The 5,958-nt window shown below is 42.4% G+C and overlaps 1 long non-coding RNA gene across 1 annotated transcript; it reads right to left on the bottom strand.

The window, feature by feature from the left end:
* Positions 1-939: 939 nt before the first annotated feature.
* LOC307199754 lies at positions 940-3,951 on the bottom strand. The gene is made up of 2 exons (XR_013832159.1): positions 3,845-3,951; positions 940-1,736 (listed from the first exon to the last, which is right to left on the bottom strand). It is a non-coding gene; the product is annotated as an uncharacterized lncRNA (long non-coding RNA).
* Positions 3,952-5,958: the final 2,007 nt, after the last annotated feature.

The following is a 5,958-nucleotide window of genomic DNA, read 5'->3' as shown; positions in this document are numbered from 1 at the left end:
TCTAGATGAAGAAGAAGAAATCTACCATAAGGGCCCCTCCAGACTGGTGGAGGGTTTTCACAGGTGTATTCTGCTGAATATAATTAATAAAACAATAGTGTATTAGCAGTGGATTTATACCAGACCATCCGCCCATCATTCCACTTTATTAGTTGTTTTGTGATACCTCACGAATACAGTGGTACCTCGGGTTACAGACGCTTCAAGTTACAGACACTTCAGGTTACAGACACTTCAGGTTACATACGCTTCAGGTTACAGACTCCGCTAACCCAGAAATAGTACCTTGGGTTAAGAACTTTGCTTCAGGATGAGAACAGAAATCGTGCAGCAGCGGCGCAGCAGCAGCAGGAGGCCCCATTAACTAAAGTGGTACCTCAGGTTAAGAACAGTTTCAGGTTAAGAATGGACCTCCAGAACGAATTAAGTTCTTAACCAGAGGTACCACGGTACTTCGCATTGCCATAGGAAGGGACACTCTTGCACCATAGCACAACAAAAGCGGAACTTTCGACTGGACTGTGCAGCAAACTTTCCTAGGGAAAAAGCAAGCCATCTGCAGGAAAGAATGAAGTGGGGGGTTTTCTCCGCACAGCATCCGAGATTCATTTCCTACCTGATGAATTGAGAGGATCAGGCTGCATGGATTCAATCCGAGGAGAGAACTGGGTGGGTGACCTCATTTCATTGCTTTCACCAAACTGTGTCTTTGCTGTTCTATAAAACAGCACAAATGTAAACGAGGTGTGAACTGCTTTCACATCTCATTTAGGTAACAGATGAGGCATGAAATGCATTTCACAAGCACAAATACTAGACCGGTACCACTCAAGCTTATGGCAATGAAGAGCTGTTTTATCCCCTTGCAGTTCTGGATTCACTCTGAAAGTGGTTACTAAGTGTGGGGCAGGGGTGAGGGGAAGCATTATCAAGCAAGGGCATGTTTGCTATTTTTATTTGCTCTCCCGAAATATCCCAAGGAGTTGACATTCTCAGCTGCATAGATGGGTGTAGTTATCTGTCTCACAGAAAAACCCCACTACATCCAGATGGTGCAAAATAATAATAAAAACGACAATTTTAGCAGGCAAGCTGGAATTTCAGATCATTTGAAGAACTTTTACTTCTTCTTGTATTTAAAGACCCCAAATATTGTCTTCTAGCACATCATATACACTGATGCTGTGATAGATAGAGACAGATAACTTGGGTCAAGGGGTTGCTCACCAGTACCTCTCATGGCATCTGAAAAAAGAGCTCCGTAAACATCCTCACAAAAATTGAAGAAAATAAAAATGCTGTTTCCTCTTCCTACGCTGCTCATGTTTGCACTAGAACCTTCTGGAACTTTCAAGAACTTTCACTTTGTTTCTGAAAAGAATGAACACTCTCACACAGAGCCCAACAGGATCAGCCACTCCTACATTGAACAGGCCCCTATTCCACTGGATGCCAGGATTAGACATCCACTCTCCCTTCCATCTTGAACAGAGGAAAGATGCAAAAACCTCCTCTCTGTGAGAAAGCGCTGTGGCGGCTGGTGTAGATATCTTTTCTTCTATTGAAGCATGTTGTGGTCCTCTCTTCTTCTGCTTATATCCAACTCTTTCAACTCTTCCTCATAGGGCTAGGTTTCTAGAACTCTTGCCGTCCTGGATGCCTTCCTCCAGATATCCACCAGTGCTAATGCATAACGTAGATTTTTGGGGAATGCTTGAAAACCTCACACAGGTTCACTAAAAATAAAAGGAAATATCATACAGTATCATATGGCTATTTCTAAAGTCTCAAGGTGTTGTTCCCCCCCCCCCACTTAATATTTCCCAAGTGGATGCAATAACTTCCACCTTCAACAGAGGAGCCATCTGGGGAAATGTTAACACTTAAGAATGGAATCCAACTGATCTTTGCAGAATTGCAAATACAGATCACTGGCTGTTTACTCAGGAGTGCTGTTAGCTAGAAGGCCTCTTAGCTCCAGTTGTCAAAGAGGATTCATTACATTGGCATCTCACACAAAAATCACAAGGAGGAAGTAAATGTGACTGGGCAAGGTTCTCAATGTTACTTATGTAACTGCCTCTTGGGGCTAATTAGAACTGCTTTTGTAGTATGCAAGCTATACATTCCTTGAGATGCTTTCAAAAACAGTGTGTGATCTCCTCAGTGAGGTCCTGGGTTTTGTGCTGATTCCGCAACTCAGCTAAGCATCCCAAAGAATGTAACAATCTCTCTGATTAAAGTTCAATGGAAAAGTGGAGGAACGAAATGGAATAATGGCCAGTGGCTTGTTAAATTGCTGTGCGATTTCTTCATCTTCCTAACTTGGTTAAAGGTTCATTGTTGTGTCCTGCTGTACAATCATGAGCTCTCTCATTTTGCAAAACCTTTTTTCAATTAATTTGCTGATAGTATTTCCCCCCCCACCCTTCGTGAAATGACTTCCACAAGCTAGGTTGTTGCAGTAAGTACTCTTGCGCATGCAAATTGGTGAAATAGAACTGAGGAGGGAAATTGTGCTGGTTTAGTATTGATATTTTAAATTGTTTAATTGTTAGTCTTTCCTATGCCAAAAGCTTGGGACACTTTTTTCTAGGCTCAAGGACTACAACTTACTAAGAGATCTACTAGCCTGGTCCCAATCTATGTTCTGTCCTATCCTGGGCTAAAAGGTCTGGTCTGTTAGATATTGCAGATCACCCACTCACTTGAGCCCCACTGAACTCAGCTGGAGTAGACACATATACACTAGACATGCTCTAGGATTGAGGTGGAAATGGTCCAACTCTGAGGTCTGCCCACATTCTGCTGGGTCCCATGGATGTCAAAAGCAGACAGTTCTCCACTCACAATCCCCTAATTCTTAGCTTTCATTTTTTATTAAAAAAAAAACAAACCCAGTATGTTTCTAGCATTTGTAGAACTTGAAATATGAGTAAAAATGTAGAGGCACTATCTTTCTCAGACAGGCCACAAACCAGGCAGCAACACAAGCTGTTGCAAGCTGCAACACACAAACAAGCTTTCCACAGTCAACCATTTCTCTTCCCAATCCTCCTATAGTATTTCCCAGCCCACTGAGAAAGAATAAATGCAAATAGTTTTAAAAGTAAAAAAAATGGAATGTTTGTTGTAGAAAGTGAACCACGCTGTCCACAGTTGCACACTCTCTCTCTGTGTGTTAACAAATACTATTTCTTTAATTAAAAAACAACAACCCAAGCTGCTCAAACTAACAACCACTCCCTTCTTGTGCATGCCCACAAAAAGCTCACTTTGAGCTGTTTGGAGGTGTGGTCTTGAAGGAAACAACTCTGAGCATGCTCAGAACAGCTCCTGGGTCTATCCTAAAGGAAGATCAGTTAATGTCAGATACATGTGCTGAACTGAGAAAATGAGAACACAGGGGACTGAAAACTGCACAACCAGTGTAAATAGCCAGTGGCTCTGGCACGATAAAAATGTTTTGTTTGGGGGGGTTTTGTTTGTTTGTTTTTATTGTTGTTGTTTTGCTGCCTGAAGGCAGATGTGTGGGACCTCCTTGCCACAGCAATACTTTCAGGTTGATGTTGACTGAGTGGCACAGAAAGCTTATTGGCCAGAGACTGACAGAAAAGTATCCAGGACTCTGCATATTGAAATGCATTATGGGTGGATGTGTGAGGCAGGAAAGAGTGTGGATGGGGTTTCTGAGAGAAACTTAAAAAAAAAAATGCTGGGCATTTCATTTGGTAGGGCTGAGCCTTGGGATAACCTAATGGACCACTTTCGATGGGGAGGAAGCATGCAGAGTGATCCACGCTTTGCCCTGTTCCCATGAGTCAATGGGAGGGAAATTACTTACTAGTGTAGATTCCAGCTGCTTACGAAGCACGTCCATGCAACAAGGAAGGTTAGGGGTTGACACTGGTGTGCTCCTTTCCTGTGATGCTAAGCCATCTGGTACTCTGTTTTCAGTCCTTCGCCATCATTCTCGGGGGTTCTGGTGGCTGACGTCTTGTTCCACCCTGATATCTCCCTGGGCCTATCTCAGGGATAAGATTGTGCCCAAAACCTTCTTTTTTTAAGTTTTAGCAGTCTACTTTGCAACTTCAGATACTGCCAGTAGAAACGGCACCGGAAATTTTCTCACAGAACCATCTCAGATAAAGCAAAATGTTCCTGCATAAACAGAGGAACTCTCATTCTTTTAATATCGGGCCATAATAGAACAGATGCACTGCCCTGCTCCACTAAACAGCACACCAGTATACAATAATCTGCAGAAGGTCTGACAATTTATTCTATAACAACATAGCACTAAATGCAGAAGTGGAAACTCAGTTTAAAATTATCTGAGCCAGTAAAAGGGAATTGAATAAAAACCTCTGATTTTATCTTCATACAATTACGGTACTGCTGTTGCTGTTATTAGCTAGCCATGATGATTATTAATCTCCATGTGCACCCACACCTGGAAATAAAAAGGCAAGACATTTAACAGTAGGTTAGCAAACTGGATCCATAAATGTATTAAATATAAAAGAAATTTGCAAAGGATCTCCTTGTCAGGAGCTTGTCCTACACTCAAGTAGGACCCTGGCAGACCCATGCCCAACTAGCATGTTCCCTCCCTCCCGGTCGATCGTTCAGGAGCTTCAAAAGCTTTCTTCTGCCCGAACATCACAGAGACCGATGCTAACAGACATCAGCACACTTATGGATCAGCAGAGTGTTCGCAGTTTGCATGACAGATCTCAGCAACTCAGCATTTTGGCTAATCTACTTTATTTACATATAAACACACGCGGAGCACTGCAACATGGCTCCCTCTCTCTCTAGCATCAGACAGCAAAGGGAAAAAGAACAAAGGACAATAGTCCCACTTCACGGAACACAGTAACACAAACATCCTGTCTCCGTCACTTCCCACTTCCCACAATTCCATGACTGCAATCATGGAGCAGGAATTCTAACACTCCTATGGCTTAAGCCTGAAGGTCCCTACGACTCCCCATCACCACCAGTAACTAAATGCAGCTGAGAATTCCCTGACCCCTTTTTTTTTAGTGTTAAGGGAAGTCATCCCTGAGTTCGGTAACAACCCTCCTGATTCCTAAGTCTCTGAGTGTGCAGTGCTGCTCTGCCCCCAGTTTGTTCTGCAGGCCTAAGTAGCAAGTCTTGAGGATCCCCTTTCACCTCCTTGGCTCTTCTGAGTGCTCACAAATTCTTGGTGATCAGTCCAAAAAAATAGGACGATAGAAGGTGTAGGAGCTGGAGGGGTGGATAAATGAAGCAAGGTTAGAGTGAAGGCAAAAAAACAGGAAACAGACAAAGGTTCCATGTCCAATCCTTGGAATCTCCTGGTAGGACTGGGAGTAGGGATGGAGGAGAAATTTGATTCAGTGTGCGTGTAAGGCAGAACCCATGAAATTGGCACTTTCTGAAACAATATGCAAACACAGCTATCCTTTGAAATGCACACTTATCCAGTTTTTGCAATGCTGTTATCCAGCCCATCTTTACAAAAATGTATAGATTAGAGGCAAACGTGCATAAAAATAAAGATCTTAGTGAAAATAATATACAGCAATGCATTATATTAAGGAAATTGCTTGCAAAAAAAATATGCACCTTCGTCAAAACTGCATATAAAAATGTGTTTATAGTGGTACCCTGGTTTCAGAACAGCTTAGTTTATGAACAACTTGGATTAAGAACACTGGAAACCCGGAAGCAGGTGTTTTGGTTTGTGAACTTTGCCTTGGAAGCAGAACATGTTTCGCTTCCTGTTGAGTGTAAATTGAGTCCCCCGCTGCTATGGGAAAGCATGCCTTGGTTTAAGAATGCTTTGTTTAAGAACCGACTTCTGGAACGGATTAAGTTCGCAAACCAAGGTACCACTGTATTAGGAGACATTTGCACTAAAATGCTGCTAATTTTTATGAGGTTTTTTTAAAAAAGAAAAAAAGAAAATAG

The sequence above is a fragment of the Podarcis cretensis genome, assembly GCF_951804945.1.
Source record: "Podarcis cretensis genome assembly, chromosome: 12".
Lineage (NCBI taxonomy): Eukaryota > Metazoa > Chordata > Lepidosauria > Squamata > Lacertidae > Podarcis > Podarcis cretensis.
This window is presented reverse-complemented; position numbering and strand designations above follow the sequence as displayed.